The 19,368-nt window shown below is 36.8% G+C and overlaps 1 pseudogene across 1 annotated transcript; it reads left to right on the forward strand.

Moving 5' to 3' along the window:
* The first annotated feature begins 2,984 nt into the window (after nucleotides 1–2,984).
* LOC143554491 (uncharacterized) lies at nucleotides 2,985–6,228 on the forward strand (annotated as a pseudogene). Its single transcript, XR_013139029.1, has 6 exons — nucleotides 2,985–4,322; nucleotides 4,536–4,849; nucleotides 4,921–5,179; nucleotides 5,262–5,478; nucleotides 5,563–5,906; nucleotides 5,989–6,228. The product of XR_013139029.1 is annotated as an uncharacterized LOC143554491 (transcript).
* The last annotated feature ends 13,140 nt before the right edge of the window (nucleotides 6,229–19,368 follow it).

The raw sequence follows: 19,368 nt of genomic DNA on the forward strand, positions 1-19,368 counted from the left end.
GGGTAATCGGAATACAAGGAAAGAAAGAAAACAGCTATGAATATTAAACAAGAAGATGAAGGATAAAAAAAATCAAAGGGCTGGCTTTTATAGGCCCAGGAGAGAGAAATTTTCGTGCTGATCGGACTTCACGCGCCCCCACTCGCAGGTATAAGCCACTACGAGCGCGACACGTGTCCCCGACACTGTGTGAGGGGACATGAAAGGAAAATATACGGCTGCTGCCAGAGTTCATGCGCCACCACTCGCAGGAACGGACCAACACGAGTGCGACACGTGTCCCTGACAGCATGTGAGGGGACACGAAAGGCAACTGTAGCACCTCGAGCACACGAAAGGCCTGACACGTCTCCATCACTGACCCACGTCAGCAACAACCAACCACGTACAGAGACGATTCGTTTGCAGCCAAAGGATAGAACTTCGCGCAACGGTGAATAATAAGAAGAAAAGGACAAAACACCTATTAAAAGAGCAAACTATTTAGTCTAACATCTATCTTACCTCGCTCGCGGGAGACAAGACACACATTAGACTGGGGGGGCTTGAAGAGGTATGTACCCGCCTCAACAACGAGCGAGGCGGGTCAACCCACAAGATATAGACAAGAGGCTTGAAATGTCACAAAGCCAAAACCTATGCGCATAGCGCATATCACATATGCTCAGGCATCATATGCCCAGGCACCACACATGCTCAGGCATCATATGCCCAGGCACCACACATGCTCAGGCATCATACGCCCAGGCACACATATGCTCACGCATATCACATATGCGCGTGGCGCTTCAGCGCGCGGCGCATATCACATCTGCGCATGAAACATCTGCGCGTGAGAATAAAAGAGAAAACCTCGCGCATCCTCAGGATTGGCGCATATCGCGCATGCACATAATCAACCTCGTCCTTATCCAAATCAGGATTAGGGCAACCTTGATTGTGCACGTCAGACAACCTTCCTGAAGGTATCTTTTTAAGGAATAAGAATATGCTGATGTTGACAGTTGCCAAATGAAAGATGGACAGCTCAGCATGACACATGTGCTACCACGTGATTACAACCAATGAGAAAGCACCAGGTGTCCCAGAGGACACGTGGCGCAGAGCAATTGGAGGAGGCCAACAAGGCTGAGCCCAATCAGTGGAAACCCTAGCACTATAAATACAGCATCAACTCCACAAGGAAAAGATCATCCAACAACTGACAGTTACAGCCAGTAACATACTCATTCATTCACATTCAATCATATTCAATCATATTCACTCACAGACAGATATAGTCAGTTACATTCTCAATCACAGAAATCTACAGAGTATTCAGCTATTAAGCAATACTCTCCAGATTTCCTTACTCTCATAACATTATCTTCTCCTACAGATACTTATTCTCACACCGGAGGGTTACCCCAAAGAGGACCCCTCTGTCCCTTTCTGAGGGGTAAGTTAACGGTGCTGTTCATTTTGTAGGTGGAAGAACACAGATCCAAGAAAACCATCGGTGAAAGAGTATAATCACACCCGAGGAAAGTAGATCGTCTACCAGTGAGTCGATCCACGCTTCTTCAGTATCGAATGCTAAAAGAATAAACACGTGTTGGTTGTCACTGCACACTTTCTCATGTTTGATCACTATGCCTCATGCTTCCATCCTATCCATCCAAAAGCCAAATTTAAACGGAGGTTGTTTGCACCGAAAATGAAATATATATTTTTAACACAAGAAAATGTCACGTTTTTTCTGATCATTAATGACCGACAGCATCTACTAGAGTATTAGTTTTATCATTTTAAGTTTTAAACATGTAACAAAATAGCAGTACGTGTAGTCCAGAAGATAAAAATTAATGGTACCAGGAAGGGAAATTTTACTTGAACTTGTAGGAAACTGTAACGATTTTATGTAAGATACAATATGGACTTCCTGGAACCCGCAACTCTATTCATTCCATGCCCCTTCATCTTCTTCTTGAATAAGAATTCAAGAACTGCATGCATGTTTTGATCAAAACATCTATCAAGAACGTACCTGTGACTAGCTAGAGGCCTAAGGTACAAATCTTTACTAGAAATTGGCACATTCTGATGATCAACATTGCTTATATATGTTTAATATATGCATGTGCTGTTTCATGGTTTCTTAAGGATTTAAGGAAAGCATCATGATGACAGATCTAATGGATGATGATGTTCTTGAGGATAAGAAGAGACCTGAAAACCCTTTGGTTACTGAGGTTTTTTCTTGGTCTCTTGTGATGTTCTTAACAGAAATCTCTACAATGACAAGGTTTGCTTAATTATTCTTCTGGTGTGTGTTTGTTATTTTTTCTTTCTGTTCACATTTTTTTTTCACCTTTGAACCTTGTACTAGGTATCAGAGATTCCGAAGACGTTTTCGTCGGTATCTGAGTATACCAACTCATTCATCTATCCACTTTTTGAGGAGACACATGCTGACCTTTGTAGCAAGATCCTAGGACTCAAGAGTTGTCCTATCTCACAGATCTTCCCGGATACAGCCTGCTAAAGATTTTAAACTTCCCAAATCATTGTTATACACTATCATTCTTCAAAACCGTTTAGGATCGTATGTGCCTGTAGGCGGAGATCTTATCGCGTTGACTGATGTAAGACCAAGATGTGTAGATGATCTCAAGAGGCCACACATGCCTTACCTTGTAGCTTTAGTTAAGCGCACGAAGGTGAAAAGTTCAATTTGTGAACTTGAGGTTTTATCATCAAAACCAATCAGTCTAGATGGGAGTGATCCAAGACATTTCGTTGTGTGTCTTACAAACTTGACAACAAATATTCGTATTTCGCAAGCCCTTCACGCGGAAGTAGGAAAGAAAAAGAAGATGTTTGAAACATTGCTGAGAGCTGATTATTCTGTAAGAATATTATCATGCATATTTTTATAAGTTTCAAACAAAATGCTGTTTCTTTTTTGGGAAATAAGTTAACAGTTTACAATGATTTTAACAGGTTGAAGAAAGTTGTGTTGAATGCTGTATTGATAAAAATAGAGACATGCTTTTATTAAAGATTAAGGAGTTTCTCAAATCTTTTCAGCTTGATAGCTCACAAGAAGCTGCTGTGTTGAACTGTGTTGCTTCAAGGTACTGCGGTCACAAGAATACCATAAAATTAATTTGGGGCCCTCCAGGAACTGGAAAGACAAAAACAATCAGTTCATTGTTATTCGTGTTGCTGAGGTTGAAATGCAGAACTCTAACATGTGCTCCTACAAATATTGCGGTTTTAGGAGTTACTAAACGTGTTATGAGATTGGTGAGGGACTCTTTGGTGCATTATACTTACGGCTTGGGAGACATAGTTTTATTTGGAAATAAAGAGAGAATGAAGATAGACGAATGCGAAGATCTTTCTGATATATTTTTAAATTCACGCGTCAAGATTCTTACTGATTGTTTAGCTCCTTTTCTGGTTGGAAAGGTAGCAGTGAGTGGATGATCCGTTTCCTTGAGGACCCCGAGGAACAATATCGGTTGTACTTAAAGGAAAGGATAATACCTGATGAAAAAGAGAGTGATTGTAGTGATGAGAAAGATGATAGCAGCAGTGAAGGTGATAATGATGAAAAATTGCAAACCGAGAAAGAGGAGCGAAGTGACTTGCGTTTGAAGAAAGCATTAAAAGCTAAGAATTGGAAGACCATCATTGTAAGTACTTTGAAAAGTGAAAAGAAAGATGAAAATGAGCAATCTTCAAAGCAAGGTACAAACGAAAAGGATTGTAAACAAGAACTTTTGACTTTTGAGGAGTTTGTGATGAACGGGTTCGACTTTCTTGGAAAACATCTAATATCTTGTATTGAAGGCTTGTACACACACATGCCAACGTCTTTCATTTCAGCTGAGATAGCAAAAGAAATGGTGGTGGTAGTTGAATCTCTTAAAAGCATCAGTAAATCAATAAAACAAATAGTTGAAATGGACATAGGTTTAAAAGAAGCCTTGAAAGGATCATATGATGCTAGGACAGGGGGCAATGACATTAAACTTGATTTTGGCGTCCAGTGTTCAAAACTCAAGTACCTTCAAGAGAAATTGCAGTTTCCAGACTTTAAGCAAGATTATGAAATTAGAAGGTTTTGTTTGGTAAATGCTTGTTTGATATTCTGCACAGCATCGAGCTCCATCAACTTGCTTACAGAAGAATCAAATCCATTGAAGTTTCTTGTGATCGACGAGGCTGCTCAGCTCAAAGAATGTGAATCTGTTATACCTCTGCAGCTTAACGGTCTCCGTCATGTTATTCTTGTTGGGGATGAAAGACAACTTCCTGCCATGGTTCAAAGCAAGGTTTTCAACTTTTCCATACATTTTTGCTATATTTAAAAGAATCTGAAATTAATATTTAACTAAACACTGTGATTAATTAGAATGAGGGAAACCTAAAAACTCTCAGAATATACAAGTCAGAAACCTAGAGAAACCTATCTCTGACCTAATAACTATTATTAACATTGCATATAAAGTTGTAACTAACTAACTAATATTGTAATGTGTTTTAAGATTTGTGAGGAGGCTGAGTTTGGAAGGAGCTTATTTGAGAGGCTTGTATTACTTGGGCACAAAAAGCATCTTCTAAATGTTCAATACAGAATGCATCCATCCATAAGCCGGTTCCCCAATAGGGAGTTTTATAACAAAAGTATCTTGGATGGTATGTATGTAAAAAACAAGTCTTACGGGAAGCGTTTTCTTGTTGGAAACATGTATGGATCGTACTCATTTATAAATGTAACTTCTGCTAAAGAGGAGTTTGATCAGAGTCATAGCATGAAAAATGTCATGGAAGTATGAAATTGTTGCAAATCTTTTCAAACGTACACGCCTCTTAAATCTCTTAAAAATCTTCTTTATGTTTAGCATTTAAGTTTTGTTGATGTTATTACAGAAGCCGTTGCAAGAAAACAAAAGGTAAGTGTTGGGTGCATATCACCGTATAAAGCTCAAGTAAACGCATTACAGGAAAAGATTTGTGTAAAGTACACAGGTGACGAAGATTACTTCACCGTGAATGTTCGGTCAGTGGATGGCTTTCAAGGGAGCGAGGAGGATGTGATTATAATATCCACCGTTAGATATAACAGCAGAGGGTCAGTTGGTTTTCTTTTGAATCATCAGAGAACAAATGTTGCACTGACTCGAGCTAGGTAAATAAACATATGACCTTTTAGTTCACTTTTCTTTCCTATCACATGATCTTTTCATAAATCAAACTTGATGTTTATGTAGACACAGCTTGTGGATATTGGGGAGTGAATCAACTTTGGTGAATAGAGGCACTATTTGGAAGCATTTAGTTGCTGATGCTAAGAACCGTAACTGTTTCTATAACGCTAGTGAAGACAAAAACTTGGTTCAAGCTACCAATAATGCTTTGGTTGAACTTGGCCAATTTGATAGCTTATTCAGCTCGGATTCATTACTTTTTAAAGAAGCCAAATGGCAGGTATAAAAGCACACTACTATTGAGTACTGTCATTTGTAATCCACTATCAAACACATTTTAAAGTGTTTTTATAACTTATAATAGGTAAAATTCAGTGACACGTTTTTGAAAACGATTGCAAGACTCGCGAACCATGACATTTGTAACAAAGCAGTCTCTTTACTGCTCAAACTTTCGGGTGGTTGGCGTGAACCAGAAAGGGCTGGAACTTGTACTCTTCTTGAAGAGTATAAGGTTACGCAAGATTTGTGGTTGATTTGGGCAGTTGATATTGAAGCACAAGATTCTGTTTGCACTCAAGTGTTGAAGGTCTGGGATGTTTTACCTGCTGCCAAGCTTGAAGAACTGTCAAAAATGTTAGTTGAACAGTTTTATGGAAATTATACTGTAAATATGATGAATCGCTGCAAGGAAAGATGCACTGAAGGGTATGCTTGTATATACGAACTTTGATCATGAATTACCACTGTTGTTTTTGAAACATATTTTTACATTTGCAACTGTCAACAGGAATTTTGTGCTTCCGATTACATGGCCCTTGAACTCGGACACCGATCCAAGTTGGTCATTGGCGAATCAGTTAGCTGCATTGAGCTTGAGGAATCAACCAGCATCATCATCATCATCAAGAACTTCAAGTGACTGGTGAGTGTTTGGACCATAGTTGATGTCTTGATGGCTAATAAGTTTTTTGTGTCTTACAAAAATCTGATTGTTTCATCTTGTATTGTTTAGGAGGTTTGGTAACAGGAAATCCAACAGGAAAAATGATGCAAGATCTCATGGAAGGGGAAACAAATGGTAATTGAGGCCTTTTAATTTTCTTTTTCAATCAAATATGAATAGTTTGAGGGTGGACTGGTGGTGTGTTTTGTTACTTAAAACCAGTACCTTTTTGTTGGTAAAAGATTCTAATGGTTGGCTAATAGATAGCAAGGCAATGGAAAGCAATCCTACGAATCACTCTCAATCCCACAAATTACTCTTTATTGTTATTTTGTATTTAATGCATTTATTATATTTATTGTATTACCTTGCTTATATGTATTTTATCATTATATATAGAAGTTGGGTCTCTCCATAATAGGCAGAGACAATTACATCATTACATGGTATCACGCCTTTAATCGATCCTCTTCATCCTTCTCTTCTTTGTGAACCCTGCCCCTCCTCATCCATGGCCTCTAATTCATCATCTGATGCTACCCTTCCCATAACAACCATTCTTCATATGATCACTTTTTAAACTTTCTTCCTCCAATTAACTCCTATGGAAGAACCAAATCCTTCCCCTATTTGCTTACCAAAAACTCAGCGGCCATACTGACGGTTCCGCCGTCGCTCTGGCTGCCATCGTCTCTACCAATGGCAACGAATCTCCCAACCCTGAATATGCTTCTTAGTTAGATGCTGACCAACGTGCCATTCTGCTCCTTAACTCATCGCTCACCGAAGAGGCTGTTGCCGAAGTTTTAGGGTTAACCACCGCCCGCCAAATATGGTAGCAGTAGCATTGAACTCATGCATATACTTCGTGACAGTCACCAAGGGTTAATCTTGTATATACTTCATGACAATCTTCGTCAACTCACCAAGGGTTCGGGTTCGGTTCCAGAATACAGCCGGAAATTTAAAGCTATTTGTGACCAACTGGCTGCTATTGGTTATCCCGTCACCGACGGCGATAAGAATCACTGGCTTCTATGCGGTCTTGGATCATCCTTTGAGAACTTCTCCACTGCCATTCGCACCAACAGTGAGTCTTTTCCCTTTCGTGATTTGGTCATCAAGGCCGAAAGTCAAGAGAATTTTATGCAAACTCTTCATTCATCACCCGCTCCTGTTGCCTTTGCGGCTCACTCTCAACATTCCCGTGGCTCGGGTTCGTCCGCAAGCAAGGGCAAGTCACCGTCCTTCTCTCGTGGCTCCGGTTCTCAGTCATTTTCCCGTGGTGCCCGTCGGCCCCCTCACTGTCAGTTATGTAGAACTGATGGTCACTATGCAAACAAATGCCCACGTTTGTCTTCGTTTGCTTCGGCTCCAAACGCCGATGAACACGTTGCTCAAGCCTTTCAAGCTCAGGTCTCCAGATTGGGTAGTTGATTCCGGAGCCACCACTCATATGGCAAACTCCACAGCTCCTCTTCATGACACTGCTCCTTATTCGAGTAACTCTCAAGTTGCCTTTGGTAACGGCAATTCCTTACCCATTTCTCACACGGGTCAATTTTCTTTAAATAAAAACTTATCCTTAAAAGATGTCTTGGTTATTCCCAACTTAACCAAAAATCTTTTATCTATAAGTCAATTAACCACCGATTATCCCGTTGATGTTTTATTTTCCCAACCTTTCTTTAACATTCAGGATTGGAAAACAAGCCAATCTCTAGCTCAAGGTCTGTGTGAAAATGGTCTCTATGTGCTACGTGATGGGAATATTGCTCTCGTTGCTTCACTTTCTCAAAATAAAGCTTCTTTTGAATTATGGCATAATCATTTGGGCCATGTTGCATTTGATACTATTTATGTTTTAAAAAAACTTGGTTGCTTATCTTTTACTTCTATTTTACCTAAACACATTGTTTGTTCCCCATGTCAACTTGCCAAGGCTCGTAAAATGCCTTTCAATTTAAATGAAAAACGTGCATTAAATCCCTTGGATCTTGTTCGTTGTGATATGTGGGGCCCCTCCCCCATTGTGAGTGTTGATGGGTATAAATATTATGTCGTGTTTGTTGATGATCATTCGCGGTTTTCATGGCTTTATCCGCTCAAAACAAAGAATGGATTTTACTCTGTCTTATCAACTTTCTTGACTTTTGTGCAAACCCAATTTTCTAGAAAAGTCAAGGTTTTCCAAAGTGACGGTGGCACGAAATTTGTAAACCAACACGTTCGTCAAACTTTTGACAACAATGGTACTTTTCATCGATTATCATGCCCTTACACTTCTCCCCAAAACGGTAGAGCCGAGAGGAAACACCGACACATAGTAGAGACGGGACTCGCTATGCTATTTCACGCTCGAGTTCCGGCTCATTATTGGGTTGACGCTTTTAGCTCCGCTACATACATTATCAACCGATTACCATCTGGCATTTTAAATAATAAATCACCCTTTGAGATATTGTTTTCTACACCACCGACATACACAAATTTTAGAGTCTTTGGATGTCGTATTTACCTGTATCTTCGTGATTATGCACCACATAAACTAGCACCTCGTAGCATCCCATGCATTTTCATGGGTTATGCGACACAATGCAAAGGCTATAAGTGTCTAGACCCGCAAACCTCTCGAACTTATGTGGCCCGCCATGCACGTTTTGATGAGACTTCTTTTCCGTTTAATGGTCAATTTTCTTCACATGACTTAAATACTTTAACCATTTCCACCTATCAAGAAGATTCCACTATCTCACAAAATAATCCCTCACCTATCAGCCATCTATCTCACTAGAATCCTCCTCCCTCAACACCTACCATATCTTCTTGCTCAATGTGTAAAAATAATTTTTCTAACCATACTACTCCTGTCCATGAGCATCACCCTAACACACCCCAAACACCCATCTCACCAATGTCATCAGCCGCCACTTCACCTTCAACCACACCACCTCCCTCGCCATCCTCTTCGGCCACCACTCAAACACCCACCTCTTATACCGAGCCGCAACCTACCATAGCTCCACCCACATCACAAACGGCCTCGGCTCACCCGATGATCACGCGTTCCAAGGCTGGTATTTTTAAACCCAATCCTAAACATCAAGCCACCATTGCCCATATTCTTCACCAAACTCCCTATCAAGCCTTGTTTGCTGCCTCTGATCCCAAGGGCTTTCGAGCCGCATCCAAGAGTCCCCATTGGATGCATGCAATGCATGAAGAAATTCTAGCCCTTTAAAGGAATCATACTTGGAGTCTAGTACCTAGGCCCCCAACCGCTAATGTAGTCGGTTCCAAATGGGTCTTTCGCACTAAATACCTCTCGGATGGCTCCATTGATCGACATAAGGCTCGACTTGTGGCATAAGGCTTCACTCAAATTCCGGGTCTTGATTTTTCTCACACTTTTAGTCCAGTTGTTAAAGCCTCGACAGTTCGTGTTGTCCTATCTTTGGCTGTTATCAATCAGTGGCCACTCCATCAATTGGATGTGAACAACGCCTTCTTAAACGGCTCCTTAGTCGAAACCGTTTACATGGAACAACCACCGGGTTTTGTTGATTTGGCATTTCCCGATCATGTATGTAAACTCAAAAAGGCTCTTTATGGACTAAAACAAGCACCGCGTGCTTGGTTTCAACGGTTAAGCTCGTTTCTTGTTGCTTACGGTTTTACATGTAGTCGAGCCGACACGTCCTTATTCGTGTTCAATAAAGGAGATTGTCTTATGTATCTTTTAGTTTACGTAGATGATCTTGTCCTCACTGGTAACAAGCCCATTATGCTCACCAACTTTATTAATCGCTTACATAATGAATTTGCCATCAAGGACTTGGGGTCGTTAAATTATTGTTTGGGCTTGGAAGTTGTTCACACAGATAATGGGTTGGTTCTTAGCCAAGCAAAATATGCTCACGATATCCTTAAACGTGCCGGGTTCATTGATACAAAACCTGATCCCACTCCTTTAGCCACCACCGATTCATTCACATCTCATGGTACCCCAAACTCCGACCCTACTTTCTATCGATCGTTGGAGCTTTACAATATTTAACTATTACCCGACCCGATCTCTCTTATGCCGTTAATCAAGCATGCCAATTTTTGCATGCTCCAACTGAGCATCATTTTCAACTAGTTAAAAGAATACTCCGGTATGTCAAGGGTACTATGTCGCATGGTCTTGTCTTTCAACGACCTAAGCGCACTGTTATTTTGGGATACTCTGATGCGGATTGGGCTAGATGTATTGAAACACGCCGGTCTACTTACGGTTATTCCATTTTTTTAGGAGGAAACCTCGTTTCTTGGAGCGCCAAGAAACAACCAACCGTTTCTCGATCGAGTTGTGAATCGGAGTATAGGGCAATGGCAAATACGGCTGCTGAAATCATTTGGATAACCCACTTGTTACGTGAGCTCAATGCCCTTCCGCTGGATAGACCTACGTTGCTTTGCGATAACCGTAGTGCTTTATTCATGTCTGGCAAGCTTCATACTCGTTTTGTTCCTACCAAGCTTCAATTAGCTGATATTTTCACAAAAAGTTTACCGAGACCTCAATTTGAAAAATTTCGAGAATTACTTCGTGTATGCTCGCCGCCATTTCGCTTGAGGGGGAAAATAGACAGCAAGGCAATTGAAAACAATCCCACGAATCACTCTCAATCCCACAAATTACTCTTTATTGTTATTTTGTATTTAATGCATTTATTATATTTATTGTATTACCTTGTTTATATGTATTTTATCATTATATATAGAAGTTGGGTCTCTCCATAATAGACAGAGACAAGAGACAACTACATCATTACATTGACACTTTTTAATAAAAAAATGTTTTGTCTGAAATATAAATTATACATCATGATGGTGGATACCATTTACTAAAAGTGGCTCACTCAGTACGTGAAGAGTGTTTAGGAACAAACATATCACTTGAAATGCATATAAAGTTAAAAAAGTGTGTACATGGTTGTTTTGAGTGTTTGTAGAAAGATCGCTTATATAAAAGGGCGATTAAAATTATAAACAAGCATACATACTACACAGTACACACTTCTAGCCCCGAGGCAACGCAAGCCTTTGTCAGCCGGGGCGCGAATATTTTAAAATCTATCTGTTCTAATAAAGTAAAATAATTATAACACGTGTCACTTTGTGGTTAAATCTCATAACTTTTTTCTCTCCAAACTAATAACTATGTCAAAGATAAATAATTATTCACTTTTTTTTACACTTCATTTATATTATATCTATAACATGATTAAATTATTTATTTTTTTTAAACTCTATTTTATTATATATACTATACAATATATGCTTTAAGTTTATCCATTTATTTTTTCAGTTAATTTACTAAACTATATATATGTTAAAATGTAATAATATATACCATTCACTTTTATATATAATATAGTCAGTTTCTCGGTTTTTTTTTATCAATGATTGTTTCAAGTTTTTTGTGAAACTTAAATTTGATTGCTACGGGTCAAATTTGGTAAATCTATTGTGCGGTATAAGTTAACTACATTTGGCTCAAAATTTGTTATGGGTCAAAAAGAGTAATATGAGTATTTTTAAAAGTTTGAGAATGCAAGTAGATTTATCATCAAATTTGTTACGGGTTCAAAGTTTTGACTTGAAAATGTCAAACAAATTAAAGTTAGAATTTTAAACGTGATTTAGGTTTCAAATTTATTTTCGATGAAATTTTTGGAAATAATGAAAAGATTCAAAGCGCCTTTATCTCTACTTTATCTCTATAAGAACGGCGCGTTCCGAGGTGTGAAGTGGGAGAGAAGGGATGTCATAATTGGCTAATTACAAATATTAAACTTTAAGAAAAGACGGCGAACAATTTCGACATTCTACCTTCAGGTCTATCAGTGCTTCTAACTTTTATCAAATTTGAAACATTTGTTTCAGCATTGACTTTTTCTTTAATGGTGATTAAAATGTAGTGTGTGAAACATGTCATATAAAATTATGCTCAAGAGAAGCAAACCATTCACAAAATTGAACAGGTTAACGTGCAACTTATATGTGTTGTCATTATAGAAAGTCGAGAAGCCCCCTCAAAATTATAAAAATCATTTTTATGGTGTAACTCAGAACTATTATTGTATGATAAGTTTTTTTTTTTAAATTAGTTCATAACCAGAATTCCTTCAATTATATATATATATATATATGATACTGAGAATTAAATTTCCAATAGATGGACCATTTGATGTATGTTTTTGCACTTGCGTTATTATTATTATTTTTTTTATTAAGTTCATTTTTTTTAGAAAAAAATCATTTTTTGATATAAATAAAATCAATTTATATACACATAGTATAGATATAAACATAGTCGGATGTAATCATTTATTCATTTACAATATGTACTTATTTTCTTTATTTATAACTTTATTATTTGGATCATATCTCGTGTGTTACACGAGCTCTAAAGATAGTTTATATATATTTGAAAGGCTGGCGAGTCAAGAAGGAAAGCGTTTCGGAAGTTTACTAAAATAATATATGATTTTGTCACCACTCACATCACATGGTTTGATTTTCTTTACAGTTGAATCAACCACAGATCTTGGTTAAACAAATTGTTTCATTCAGGTTTAGCATAGCTTGCAAAAGATCTGATGATAAGCTCCAACAAAAATGCACTTTTTTAATGAAGTTTGTTATTGTTTTAAAATCCAAGTTCAACTTGTTGATTGGCTCAAACTTGCCACTGTCAACCCTGGATCACTCATTGTGCCTTTGTCCATGAATTCGCCTCTTAATCAATTGTTTGATCTTTCAGATGAATGTCTGAATAATCGTACAAATATTTCATGAATGTAAAACTTGTATCATGTATATACACCCAAAACCGATTATTCCTGTGATTTTGATGAACCATGTGATAGCAAGGCATATAATGTTGGCACGGGCAACAACACACAAATACACCTCGCCATCTATTAGAACATAACCACAACACCATCTTCATAACAAAAATTACAAGAAACTGGTCATTTTCACATCATTTACATAATCAAACAAGAAATCCCACCAAACCCATCACAAATTCACATTCTTTATCAGACAAAGAGAATGCCAAGATTCCATGAAACCGTAGGCAGCTTCCACGTTTGTATCATAGTTACAGTTAAATCATACCTGTCATCAGGGTTACATCCGGCATCATAACAAAATTACTTGTTTAGTGTTATAAATCATTAAAAGGCTCCTTCAATTGAGGGCCAAGCTAGCAAATCAAAAAGCACATAACTACCCACGTAAACCTTTTATTAATACCAAATTTTCAAGCTAATCCAGCAAGAGTTTCAAACAAATGCGCATAAAGAAACAAAAACCACTACAGAATATATTAATATCAATCGAGAATTAAGATATTACTTATGAACAGCACGAAGCAGCTCGGGCCCCTTCAGCTGGTCTGTCAACAAGAACCATGCCAGCTGGATTTTGTGTAGGTTGAGCTCTAGGTAGTCTCTTGGCTGTTTCAAAAAAAAAACGTGGCTATTGTTAAGATTTATAAATTAAAAGGTGCAGGTTTTCAAAGATTCTAAACAAAAAAGTAAATATACCTATTTCATGAAATATGTCATTAACATTTGCAGCAGTTTTAGCAGACGTCTCCATGAAGAAAAGACCATTCTCATCTGCATACGCACGAGCTTCCTGTATGGCAAATTACTAATTATTGTAAGAGACGAGTATAAGGGTATTTTAGGGACGTGGCAGGTATATTACTAGTTAATTGTTATTAAATTAATGGCATGCAATGTCCAGTGTTCAAGCGTTGCGATTGTTATTGGATACGCAGTTGATACAGCATATGACGCAAGTTAAATTAGCTACAGTTAGAAATCCAGTCAAATATGCAATTTAAAAGAACTCTTGCATTAGCTGAAAACAATTCTTTTCAGAGTAACTAGCTAATTTACTCTTCAAAGAACGTGTATTCTCATCACTAAACACCCTTTTAGAGATAATTCTATTCAAGGATTTCTTTTCAGAATAACCAACTATTGTACTCTTCAAAGAATGTGAATTCTCACCACTAAACACCCTTTTAGAGATTATTCTATTTAAAAAAAACAGCACTAAGAGATACTTAGGGGCCTAGCCTTGCAATTAAATTGTTTTGTGGAATGTTACAAATGTAACATAAGCTTTCAAATGGATGATGTCATGTAACTCATAAAGGCTAGATTGTTCGGATTGTATATAGAACCATAATGACATGGGCAATGAAGAGGAATGCACAAATATACTAGATGTAAACACTATTGGAGGAAAAGTAAAGACATGCAAAAAACATACAAATAATAATAGCAAGAGAGGTCCAACAGCATGTCAATTAAGTTCAGGGTCAAGAATGAATCATATATCATGTCATGCATTAAAAAGTGTACGAACATAACAGGGCCGGCAAAAAGATAGATTTAAACATATTAAAGTAAAAAAAAAATGCCCCAGAAGTCCAGATTAGTGTTTTGTTGTGTTTTCCAGTTAATAAAGGTTGAGTAAATGTATCAGTGTTCAAGATGCAAAGTCTGAAAAATTGAGCATTTTATAACAGAAAAACGAATTTAGTTTCTTCTAAAGAGTCAATTTCAAATAAGTAAAAAAGAAGAAAAAAATTGCATACTTGTGCTGTGACTTTTCTCTTGTCTTCCAGATCGGCTTTGTTGCCAGCAAGTGCCATCACCATGTTAGCATTCCCTGCACCAGCCACACATTTCATTTAAGAAGTTGCAAGATTATTGTATGATTTGAACTTTCTTGTTAATAATTAGCGTTGTGCGTATCAATCAAACCTAAAGTAGATGATATCAGCATTCTGCTCACCTTGTTTTGAAGTTCTTGAACCCACTTGTTAGCGCGTGTAAACGAATCCTAAAAATAGTCAAACAGCAAGTGAATTCAATTTCCAAACACATAAATATTAGAAATCAATCAGCTCTCAAAAACCAGATACAAACAAAATTCTATAATCAACCAATTAAAAAAAATAATAATTTACCAGCTCCCATGTCTCCCGGCAAAACCTACAACAAAATAATTAAATGAAGGTTTATACGGAATCTGGATAAAGTAAGGATGATGAATGAGATTTAGTTGAATTACTTACGAGTTTTGCATTGAGAGCAGCGGTGGTGGCCATAGTGGTTGATGATGATACGATCGAGGTGAAACAAACAAAGAAAGAGGGGTTTTTGTTTTTGGGTTGAAGGTAATAATAATAATAATAATAATAATAATAATAATAATAATAATAATAATATGGAGGTGGAGTCTGGAACACGGTTGATTGAATGAGGACAGGGGGTGGTGACGATATATATATATGTGTAAAAATAAAATGTGGCGCAAATACAAAGTGTCCACCATTTTCAATTATCATGCGCGTTGCGGCGGGGACGTAATAGGGATGTGTTTGGTGTGAGCTTAGTTTGCAGTGCAGGGGTGATGCAATGAGACTTTGATGAGGCTTAATTAGACTTGTGGGTCGTCTACACGAAGACATGACTATAAAGTTGAGAAACGAAACTATTCTAATTAGAGTTCTATCTAATAAATCAACTTTGAGCCAAACAAAACTCTACGACATTTTAAATAATATTAAATGAAAGTTGCATGTTGCTCCTCCTACATAATATGTTAATAATTTGTTAGCTATAATTCCTCGCTACAAATTGTTGGATCAATTTCTTAGATTGATTTGCTTTAAATATCATCCTTCATTGATATTATGGCTAATCCATCAATCATTTTATAAATCTAGGAGAAAAAATAACGATGAATGAAGAACTCTTAACTATTATAAGTATTTCCACATTGGGTTAATAAAATTTCAACTCACCCGTATTTTTAATCCAACCAGAGTATGTATGATTAACAAATCAGTCTTAACACAATCTAAAATCAGATTGCAACCAAGAATTAGAGCATGAGAAATTTCCATCAACAGCTTGAGATCCCTTTATCATGTATAAATTGCAATGCGTTGCCTATATGTAACCAACACCATAATTATTATAGTTATTGTGATTGAACTTGAGGACTTTAAGTAATAAAACTAAATAGATTAGTGGCATAAAACGTACAAACCTGATGCATTGCCGCCAAATTGTAAAGTACACTCGACCTCTAAAGCCGCCTACGAATCTTAAGACCAGCTTTGCCACATCCATCGGACCTCCATATTTTACTATTGTGGTGGCTACACCGGCTTTCGCCACAGCAGCTGCACCTGAACTTGGGCCTGCAATCTATACCCAAAAGTTAGATTTCGGTGATGGGTTTGCTGCCATAGCTTTAGCAAGTTTGCACTACACATGTGATGAGAAATTACCATTTTATCCCTGCAGCTTTCTTTCATTTTGCATCTGTTTGGTCAAAATAAAGAAATGGTAGTTGCTGATCAAGCAATGTCACCAATTGTGTTGTAACACCAATGTGCTTATTTAATAACCCACACAGAAATACTAATTTTTTCAAGATTAAACAAGAAATTGGGCTAACACGTACAATTCAGAGTGAACAATAAACCAAGATGTGACCCGCTAATAGAGATCATGTTAACATGTACAATTTCAAATGGTTATCGGGTTATTTTTTACTTGTTAATATAGACTTTATTAACACTTGTTACCGGGTTATTTTTTAACCAAAAAAAAAAAAAACGAAGCAGTAGTTATCGGGTTAATTGGGCTCCTCTATAAAAAAAACTTCCAAATTTTTAACAACTGGTAGGTATATCCCTTTAAGCTATAACATTCTGAAGTGCTTTCCATTTGTCTAAAAAGAATTAGTCTCAATAAATGATTCACACAGTTATCTGCAAGGCTAAGGCAATTAGCTTGGCTAGAGCTTTGCTTTAGCTGAATTTAATATGACTGTGTTTGGCAAAATTAGTTGCAGATAATTATTATGCCCGCTATAATTGTGAAAGTTCTAAATTTAAATATGATAGTCAGATATCTGCTTTTAAACCAAAATCAAATTGGTTATTCGGTTTTAAAAATCCAAGTTCGATTCAAACCAAATAACAATAATTCTTACTTAACTTGTGTCACACAATCTAATATAACCAACTTCATTTATAATCTAATCTCTTGAAGAAAATGATGAGGCGTGTTACCAAAAGTATTCGTTAAGATCATCTTAGTTTCTCCAAGCAGAGCCATGAGTTGGTTTGCCACCTTGATATCTCATGGCTGCCTGCCACCATGTAAGAACAAAATGTTTAATACTAACTCACCAAATTTTATAAACATGTTAGAAAAAAGTGAAATTGAATTTTACTACCTTATACATAACCTCATAAATAAGCACCATAACATTCTACATAAATGATTCCTCTCCAACTGCTTCTGGTTGATATATTAACATTAAAAGATATATCAAAATCAAGACCATTGTCCATTGATACGTTTTGGTACTGTTGCAAAGATATGCCAACATTAAAAGTTAAATATAGATGAAAGTATGCTACAATTATTTACCAATTATTAAACTAAACTTAACAAAACATGTAAAAGGATGATGATGAAGAAATATACTAAGGGGGTAGTTCCAGTGCCCTTCGTAGAGACTTGTGCTTAGACAAGTGTACATGTGAATTGTTTAGGTATTGATGCTGACATGGGCTTCAGAAAACTCAGAGAAATTGATGTCGCCTGTTTATCATAAAACATGTTTTAATAAAATAAATTGTTCAAAATAATGGCAAATAAGCCTTTTATAAAAAAGAATGTTTTAGTTGAATAACCTTTTAAATATGCAGCAAGTGAGCTGGTGCTTCGGTACATCCAATTGCACAAATGTATTACGGCTAATATAAACAAGAATATGTAGATGTAGTAAATAGGTGCCATGTTTGATATAAACTTAACAATGTATTTGAAGCAGCTAAATGAGGAAATGAAACAAGAAAAACTTACTGTATCGGTTTCTCCCCCCGAGCAGATGAGTGTAAGGCTTGAACAAATATTTCTGCATTAAAGGCCAAAAATCACTGTAAAATATATTCCATGTTTAAATTAAACAAAAATAAAGTGACAATGCATACTTTCAACTGTCTCATATGTGCGAAACCTTGAAGCTATACTTTCAGAGGGCTTAGCGATTGGGAACGCCGATGATTTCGATTGGATACAAAACGATCCAATACGAAATACGCGGCCTTGCTAGCGAATTATGTGACTATGATCACGCTCTTGATAAGCAATCTCACGCCATACTAATAACTAAATATAATCCAATTAGCAAACTTTCAAATGTGAAATCAAGAAACTAAAAATAAAAATAGATTATGATCACTAACATGACCTGAAGGATTCCAAGATTGATCTGAATAAACTGTATGGACATTAGAAACTTTAAAAAACACAGTAGCATGCAGCTCTATATCTTCAGATTCCTATTTAACTCATTTTGAATGAAATTTATTCAATCAAACAAATAAACAAAAAAACCTAATCAGCTCAAACATAATTTCACAAATGAATTTAAATAATCAGTGAAAACAATTACTGTAAATTACCATGAGAACGATGATGACATCGCGGGCGAGAGTGATGGCGGCGGTGGCCTTATCGGAGTCGTACTTTGCATTGAACATGCCTTTGCCAAAAACTGAAAGCTCTAAAATCACCCCCAAATTTGATAAGAACATCCACAGATCAAAATGTGTATATAGTATAGGTACAATCGCTGGAAACGTTTGATTGGGCATGTGAAATTATTGGAGGGGTAATTATCGGTGGATTGGAGAGGTTTTAAACCATCGTTGATTAACTGTTATGGTATCTAAGAAAATTAAACCTAAGCCTGCCAACCTGACCCGATTGCCATCGCTAAATTAGAAACTAAAACCTTATAACAAGTAACATTAGAAAACAAGGGTAAAGCAAGAACCATGTTTACACGGACATTAGTAACTTTCATTACTTAAATAATCACTTCCAAACACACATCCAATCTTAAAAAAAATGAATATAAAATCATTAATTCTTGAATTTTCACCCAATTTTATTTTTGCAAAATTTCTTAATATTTTCAGGATCCCATGTTGATATACTACAGAATTCTTAAATTCATTAATTTACAAAAACAATAAAGAACTAATTAATTTTCTTTTTGCAAACACTTCTTGAATCTTTAAATTCAACCATACTGATTTCAAACTTCAAGACTCTC

This window comes from Bidens hawaiensis, unplaced genomic scaffold, assembly GCF_021521415.1.
Source record: "Bidens hawaiensis isolate Kalapana, Puna unplaced genomic scaffold, B.hawaiensis_p1.1 tig00017718_1, whole genome shotgun sequence".
In the NCBI taxonomy this organism is placed as follows: Eukaryota; Viridiplantae; Streptophyta; class Magnoliopsida; order Asterales; family Asteraceae; genus Bidens; species Bidens hawaiensis.